Here is a 9,554-nt window from a genome sequence, read left to right on the forward strand (position 1 = left end):
ACAGACCTTGACACCCTTTCTATTCGTAGCGCTCGCACACTAGTATGCATGTGAACCCCCTTAGATTTCTCTTGTGTGCGTGCGCACAGGTCCTTGTGTGTACGCACAAAGTGAATTTCTAACGCTAATTCGAAAATGGGATCACTTATCGCGCCAGACCACCATCACCCCCAAAACCCTTTTCTTCTTCAATCTCTGACCCTTCTCTCGCCCAGCAACCCTCAACTCAGACCACAGTAGCCCAGACCCTTCTCCCGGTGACACCACCACTGCCACCACCGCGCCACCCTCCTCCCCTTCTTCCTTCTCTTATCTTTCCTTCTTTCTTCTTCTTCTTCTTCTCTCTTTCCTCTTCTTTGTTTATTTAATTGCTTGTTTAATTTTTGTTTTCTTTATTTAACTTCGGTAATATAGGTTAAGTTTTGTTTAATTATTTGTTTATTGCATTGTAAGTATTCAATTTTTTATTTATGGGTTGTTGTTACTTGAATTCTGTCTTGAAATTGTTGAATATATGCACTGCATACTATGTGTTCTCGATAAAATGCATGAATGAACTTTTAGTTTAATGCATATGTTGTAGCTACCATATATGTTGGACTATATCCTTGTTTGGCATTCTACATCAAGAATTGTGCACTTTTGAATGATTATGATATTATTTTGAATTGGAATTTCAATAATGTACTTGTTTCTTGCTTGAGTTGCTAGCACCAAAGTGTTATAAAAATTGACATTTGATTTTATATTTGGTGCAATTTTGAACAAGTGCATATTGAATTTAGTGAATTGAATAGAATTTCTTGTTCATCATGGTTTTTAAATCAATATAATCATATAACAAAGTACTTGTTTTTTGTTAATGCTTTGCATTTGTTTGAGTTGACATGACTTGATTCTTATCAAGCTTGTCACTTTTTGCAACAAACGCCTTATACATGTGATTATTTCATTAATCTTGAGGATGAATAAGTATATTTCTTTTCATAATTGAATTGGTTATTGTATGTTGTGCTATTTTATATTAATCTTGCGCTTTCACTTGCACAATTTCAATATCCAATATTTCCTAAATTCAATTCACTCTTGTTGTAATTGCCTAAGCTTGCTTGTCTTTAATTGATACACATCCATTACTTGCATCTTAGACCATTTAATTGAGGAACTCATGCTTACTTTTTGATTGTGTGGATGCTGTTTTAACCGGCCGTTGTGTGTATTCTAACCGCGCGCATAATTGGATTACACACCCGGCTTATTTTTTATCATACCACACCACTATGCACACTTTCTTGTTTGATTTCTTTTAGATCAAAGTATACAATATACTTGCTTACTCCTTTGACTTTTTCGTGCAACTTGCCTTGTGATTCTTAATTAAACTCCATTCATTCTTTTTGAGGATGAGCCGTGAAGGCAAGGAGCCAGCAAAGGAGGAAGACACTGGGGATAGAGATGCCGAGAATGCATTGGACTTGGCAATTTTCATGCAACCTGAGCCTCACATCCACCAGCTGAAGGTGGAGGAACTTAGAGTTTCCATTCTCCCCGAATTGTGTTTGTGCACGAAGGACCGTGCAACGCTTAAGTATGGGGGAGGATTCACAACTTTTTGGGCATAAATTTTCTTTTCCGAACACTTTGCACTTTATTTTTTGTTTTATTGTATTATGTTTCTTGTAGATATTTGTTGTAGTATTTCTTACTATTGCACCTTTACTTTAGTTGATATATATATATATTGCATTTTCATTTTCGCTTGGTGTATATTTTATAGATAGAAGTTCAAGAACTAGAAAATTTTGAAATTTGCATCCATCAAAATATACATACATACATATAGGAAATAATTTTGGTAAAAAACAACAAAGATTCCCAAGAATTTTGCTTTTAGGGCGTTCTATGGAATTGATTTGGAAAATCCTTTTTTAAACTTGCTTGAATGAATTTTTGTGGAACATAGAAGTGAGATAGAACAAAATACCTTGTGAATTTTTGAGCTTTAATGAGTGGTTACACATTCTAACCACAATTTTTGTTTATTGAGTGTCATGCTCCTTCTATGATTGTGATCTTAGTTTTGCTTGATTCTTTATTTCCAGTAGTTGATGTTTGAATGCATTGAGCATGATTGAGGCCATTTTTGAATTAAGCTTACTAACCCATATGGCCATACCCTCATATCTACCATTATGAGCCCTTGTTGAGCTTTTTAATCCCCTTTGTTCTAATTGTAACCACATCAAAACCCTAAGCGTAAAACCATGGAATAACCTTGAACTGCATCTTTGATTAGCTTAAGTTGAGGTATGTGTGTCATTTAAGTGTGGGGGAATTTTTAGAATCATTGGTAGAGAAAAAAATTTATTTCGGGTATTCATTGAAAAACTTTGGAAAATGGGTGCACATTCATGTATCAATTTTCTCTAACCATATGCATTTGTCATAGAAAAAAAATAGAAAAGAAAAAAATGAAATGAAAAAAATAATAAGATGGGACAAAAGTTATCCTAAAGAAAAAGAAAAGAAAAAAATAATAAGAAATGCATATGTGGATTTGGATGAAAAAGATGCATGAATGTGTATAAAAAGAGAGGAATGGGAAGTTATGTTACATTTTTGTGATTTGGTTAATATAGGTTGAGTAAAACACTTGAGCTAATCAAAGATTCAATCTATTAGACCACTTAACCATATTAGTCCTACCTTCACCCTAACCCCATTACAACCCTAAGAAGTCCTCATGATACTTGTATTTTTGTAAGTTGTTTCATTTTTATGAGTTGAATCAATTCTCTAGATTTTGGTTGCATTGAATTATTTCATTGTTTAGCCCTATATGTTTATACTCTTGCTTGGGAATTTGATTGTTTGTTTTCACCAAATCAATAGGAACATTATAGTATAGATAGATATAGATAGCATATAGCATATTCGCATGCATATAGATAGTTGCATTTAATAAGTAGTTACCCTTTGATCATTCTCCATGTTCATATTTAGCATGAGGACATGCTATTGTTTAAGTGTGGAAGAATTGATGAGTCCATATTTGATGATGAATTTTGGCTTAAATTGGATGGATTTTATCATATAAACTCACACTTAATTACCAAAATAGCATACTTTTGTATTTGATCCCTAAATTGAACCTAAATGTGAAAATATGTGTTTTTGTGCTTAAACTGAGCAATTTAATTCTAATTTTATTCTATTCGATTTCGTGATATGTTTGTTGAGTGAATTCATGTCCTAGAGGCAAGAATGGATAGGTAAAAGTAGAAGAAAGCATGCAAGAAGGGAGAACACATGAAGAAAGCAAAGGAGAACCACACAGACAAGTGTGGGTATGCACAACCCTCTATGCGTGCGTACAAGTGGTAAATCAACAAGTGTGCGTACGCATACATCTGTGTGTACGCACAAGTAGAAAAACCGATAAGTGTGCATACGCGCAAGTCCCTGCGCATGACTTCATTAAAATATCACGTAGTTCGTAATTTTTGGGGCTCTTTGGTCCAATTTCTGGAGTGCTGAAGCCATTTTGGATGCTATATGAAGGGGACAACATCACATATCAAAGCATTAGGTTTTAGATTAGCTTTAAAGGGTAGAAACACATAGTAGGAGTAGGAGTAGTGTAATATAGAAAATTATCTCTTAGGGTTTATGTAGTTTTCATTGTAGCATTTTATAGTTTCAAGTTTTCATCTTGGATTTTGCTCATCTTTATTGTAAGTACATCTCAATTTCCTCTTTAATTACAATACTTTTACTACATTTTACTCTTAGTTCAAGTTACTTGTTAATATATGCAATTTTGGTTTCTTGAATCTTTTGTCTATGAATTTTGTCTTTTATAATTTATATTTGCTTGATTGCATATTTATTGTTGATATTGTGAATATTTTAGTTATAGTTTTCACTATCTTTTACAATTTACCATGTTTTGTTTTTATGCCCACAAGGTGTTTGTGAAAATAACAACTTTAGATTTTGAGTAGATTTTCACACCTTGACTTGGGAAATGAGTTCCTAGGATACTAGAGTCATAATGTCCGACATTTAGTGGTAATTCTTGGATAGTTTGTTGATTCTTCTTTCCATTGACACTAGCTTTTTACTAAGTAATTAGTAAGTTAGCTAGGATTTATGGATTAAGGTCAATTATGCTTACTTAACTTACTCCTTGATGTTAGGGGTTGACGAAGAGAGATTGACTCATCATATTTCCATAGTTGTGGTTATGATGATGATAGGATTCCTTAATTCTCATTCCCAAGTCAAGGCTCTTTATGCATTTATAGTATTTTCACTATGTTTGATCTTGCTTTCTTTTTATTTGCATTAATTGCCTTTTTTATCATTTGCTAGTTCTTTTATCTCTTAGTTCTTTTAATCTTTCATTCCGTGATTGAAAAACCCCTATTTCCTCACAACCAAGAGTGTGACATTTTAATTGCATTCCTAGGGAGACGACCCGAGGTTTAATTACTCTCGGTTATTTTAATTTGAAAATTTAAACTTTGATTGAGAGGACAGATTATCGGTTTGGACTATGCTACCAACGAAGTATTTCTTTTATTGTGAAATTCCAAATCGATGATAATCCTCTCTCATCAAGTTTTTGGCGCTGTTATCAGAAAATACAATCGGTGTTATATTTTTGGTTGTTGTGAATATGTCCATAGTGTAAATAACTTGCTTTTTGGTTATTTGGTTGTTTTTGTTAATATTTAGGTTCTTGTTTTTCTTGTTTATTGATGTCGTTTTTATTTTCTACTTTCTTTATGAGTTGTCACCCTTATTTCTTGGAGCTTGGTTGTGATTTTATTGTAGGGTATGATGAATTCAAATTGAGATTACATCATGGAAAGGGAGAATCAATTGAGGGAGGAACCGTATGCGTATGAACAATACTCATGGAAACCACTAGGAGGGGAGGCTGAGTATTGTTAGCAATGGATATAATGACTACTACATCAAGAAAAGGGTGAGATACCTTGGGATGTCTTTAAGGAAGAATTTTATTAGAAATACTTTCCTAGGATAGTTCGCGATGCCAAAGGGATTGTGTTAATACAGTTGATACAGGGAAATATGTTGGTTGCTGAGTATACCCAGAAATTTGATGACTTATGTTGCTTCTCTAAGATTTGCCAAGGGAATCAGCAGATTTTGAGAAATGAAAGTGTTTGAAGTTTGAAAGAGGACTTCGAGAAGAACTAATAAATTCTGTTGTTTTGGTGGAAATAAGGAAATTTGTTGAATTAGTGAATAAAAGTCAACTACCAGAGGAATGTTCGAAGAAAGTGGCGATAGCTCGAACAAATCGTAGGGAGGCCTCATGAAAAGACTTTATTCAAGATCTAACCCCTCAAGGTCGCAACTTTAAAGCCATTAGTCAGTTTCAGTGCCAAAATGCAAATCAATGGGATGGTGACTTTCTTGCTCATAATAATGGTAATAACAATAACTATAATTTGGGACAAGAACAAAGAATAACGGATTAAGCAATCAATCGTCAATCGATTAATCTAGTCAAACAATTAAATTAGGATTTTCAAAACTTTGAAATATAAATAGCAATGAAACAAAGCAAAGAAGTGAGTAATGTAAAGATAATATGATTAAGAAAGTTAAGGTTTCGGAGATATTAAAACTTCCAGATTAATATTTTTTTCACTTTCCACCCTGATCATTGAACAATTCTTTTATGGCAAATTATTAGTAATCAAACCCCAATCCCTTGGTGATTTAATTTCTCTTTAACCTAATTAATTGCTAATTCCTTAGTCAATTATTTAAGAAAAGAGTTGAAGAATTCTCACTGATTTATAAAACCACATCATTCAAAAGAATCGTCCTTGGTTGATTTTATGTCACTTATTAATCCAATTTCAAAACTTAAGAATCATGAGAATTGATTTTCAAGCTTAATTCAATTAATAAACTTTTCTAAGAAGTTTAAGAGAATTCAAATCAGAGAAGAATTATTTTCCAACATATTCAAACCCTTTAAGATGAAGAACGAAAATATTTTCTTTAGAAGAAATTGATTGCATAAATCAATGGTAGAAAAGCTAATGCGTTAAACCATGGAATTAACAGAGCTCCTAACCTTAATCGAGGAGAATTAGAAACTTATGTTATTAAGAGAATCCTTAAGAAATTAAAACTGTAAATTTTCAAAGATAGAGAAGCCCCTTCACCTTGCCTGCTTCTCTATGAGTGATCTCACTTATTTATACTAAAATTCCTACTAATTCAAATTCGAATTCAAATTTTAAAACTAATCTTATCTTAACCAAAGTGGTTAAAATAACTTCCTAATTTAAATTTTAAAAAAACCTAAAAAATATCTTTTTCTAATTAAAAATAAATTAAAACATAAATTAAATACACGAGACTACATTGCTGAGGGTGTGGGGACCACCCTGGGTGTAGGAACTAGCACCAAACGCCAAGTTAGTGACATTTGGCACCACCAAGGGAACTAAAGGGGCATGAATCATGAAGCATAAAAAATGCCAAACTTGAGTTATTGGTGTTTTTCACCCCAAGGAGGAACCTTTTGAGTGTAAATGTCATCAATCCCAGCGCCAAACTTGAAGTCGTGGCATTTGGCGCCATGGTTGCTTCACGGATTGGCGCTAAACGCCAATGTCACGGCATTTAACGCCAAGATGCCAGAAAGAAAGTATGACTTATTTTATATCATTGGAAAGCTCTGAAAGTTGGATTCCTAATGCTACTAAAATTGCATCTTTTGGACCTCTGTAGCTCAAGTTATTCTCTATACACTTGTCTTCAATTCTTGGTCCCTCCTTGTGCTTTTGCTTTTCTTTTTCTAAAATTTTCCTAATAGAATCATGAAACCAAGGAAATCAAGGTACTAATAGAATAGTCTTGAAAATCATATAATTACCAAGCAAAAGTCATGGATTTTCTATGAGAAATGCCTAAAAAAAGTGCTTAAGATGGTCATGCATCATCGACCTCAACAAACTTAGGGAATTCTGGTATGCTCAAGGTGAAGGAAGACCATGGTAACAGGCCTGTCGATATAGTACAAAAGCATGTTATTACCTTAACAAGGAAGGACATCTCGTAAGAGATTGTTGAAAGAAGATGGCAGATGAGTCTTTTTTACCCCAACCGCAACATAAAGGAGGAGTTTTTACCATGACTGTTGGCAACACTAATGGATCCCATTCTTTACTCAAGGTAAGTACTACAATATGAATTTGTTTGTAATGGATGTTACTACAACTTCTTGCCTATACGTTAAATTTTTAGGGCAAAATTTTCTTTACGGAGGGTAGAATGTAACATCTCAATTCTCGAAAAAATTGGACTTTTTCTTGAAGAAACATAATTTTTTTAGAATTTTAGTGAAGCAAGCACCTATACTAGATCATCAAGCACCTCTGCTACATCATCAAGTACCTCTACTAATCTAAGTCGCAAAAAATTGAGTTTTCGAGCCACTTCGACTAAAAATTTTAAAAATATAACTGACACGGTTAGACTCCATTTAACGAGCTAATTTCGAATATGCAGAAAAATAAATAATAATATTTTATCATATTGATATTTTATTATATTAATATTATATTAATGATATTTTATGATAATAATATAATAATTGGTCCAAATCTACCGGTACAGACAAATGTTGGCATTCTGCAATGAACTTAGTTATGTTAAGACATCCTCATTGATATTTTATAGATAAGATAATTATGTTACTAGTATCATTTATATTAGTAGCTCATATATTTACTCCAGCAAGTTAAATACTTATGATTTAATACATCTAATTTTAGTAATTATCTCCTTAATGATATTTTATTTTATTAAAACTTGATGAGTCACCCTTATATCTCCCAACACGCATAAAAATCAACCACCTGATACATGAGCATCTTTAGTAGTTTTCCTAGTTAATTATCCTAATTAACTTAGTGATTTCTCTCTAAATTCCTTGTGTTTTAGTCAATATATTTTGAGTTCTTTGTATTCTGTATTTTATAGAAAATTATTGAAAAAACACTAGCAAGAATAGAAAGGAAGGAAGAAAAGCAGAAGAGGCCATGGAAACACTCTCTCCATGCATGGTGCTCAACACCATACTCAAGTGGCACGCCTTCGTGCCTCAACTTCTAAGGAGCCCATTCCAAGCATGGCATGCCATGCCTTTGTGCCTAGGTGCGGTATTTCTAACCACAGACTAACCGGTAAGTGCACCGGGTCGTACCAAGTAATACCTTAGGTGAGTGAGGGTCGATCCCACGAGGATTGATAGACTAAGCAACAATGGTTAAATGATTTACTTAGTTAAGAAAGCAAAAAAAAGAGTGTTTGGATGTTCAAGAGCATTAAACAGTAATTCAGAATTTCAGAAAGCAAGCAGCAAACAAGTTGTGAATAATATGGGAGAAAACAGTTAAGGCTTCAAAGATATCTATTTTTCGGATTGAATTTTCTTACTAACTATTTTAATCATGCAAGATTTAATTCATGGCAAACTATATGTGACTAGACCCTAATTCCTTAGACCTTCCTAGTCTCCTCTAAAATTCATCAACTGCCAATTCCTTGGTCAATTAATTCCAATTAGAGGATGATGATCAAATTCCAGTTTATATACTACAAAAATCCTAATTACCCAAAAATAAGAGGATTATATGTCACGTATCCCGTTAAATCCAAATAATTAAAATTTAGGAGAAATTGTTTTCAAGCTGTTGTTCAAGTAAAGAGCTTTTCCAAGTTATACAAGAACTCGATTAGAAAGAAGGTCATACTTCCGTTCCACCCAAATTCATAAAATAAAGAACAAAAACAATTCTTGAAATATAAATCAAAACATGAATTAAAATAGAAAAATAATATTATCAATCCATACAATAGACAGAGCTCCTAACCTTAACAGTGGAGGTTTAGTTGCTCATGGTTCAGAGAAAAAATAAGAATTCAGGTAAACTGTAGAGTACAGAATGTTAATTGGCATAGAATCCTAATATCTTTTATATCTAATCCTAATTAATTTAAAATCTAATATCTAACCTAATATCTTTTCCTATAATATTTAAATTTAAATAAGAATTAATTATGGCAATCAGCAAGTCTTCAAGTGATGGATGGGGACCACTTGCTTCGTAGGACCCACGCCTAACTTGGGAAGTAACAAGAAGTGTTCCCTTGAGTTCTCCATTCTGAAGCCTCTAATATGTGTTTCCTGGGCTAAAAACTGGGTCAAAAACAGCCCAGAAATTGCCCCAAGCATTTTTCTGCATTTCTTGCACGTGGCGCATGTCACGCATACGCGTCAGTCACGCGTATGCATCGATGGTCTTCTTCGCGTGTCACGTGTACGCGTCAGGTACGCGTACGCGTCGCCGTGCAAATCTTCAAATCACGCGTACGCGTCATCCATGCGTCCGCGTCACCATGGAAAGCTCCAAATCACGTGCACGCCTCAGGTACGCGTGTGCGTCGCTCCTCGCTGTCATCTCATATAAATTTTTGTGCTGTAGAAACTCCATTAA

This window comes from Arachis duranensis, chromosome 2 (genome assembly GCF_000817695.3).
Source record: "Arachis duranensis cultivar V14167 chromosome 2, aradu.V14167.gnm2.J7QH, whole genome shotgun sequence".
Classification (NCBI taxonomy): Eukaryota; Viridiplantae; Streptophyta; class Magnoliopsida; order Fabales; family Fabaceae; genus Arachis; species Arachis duranensis.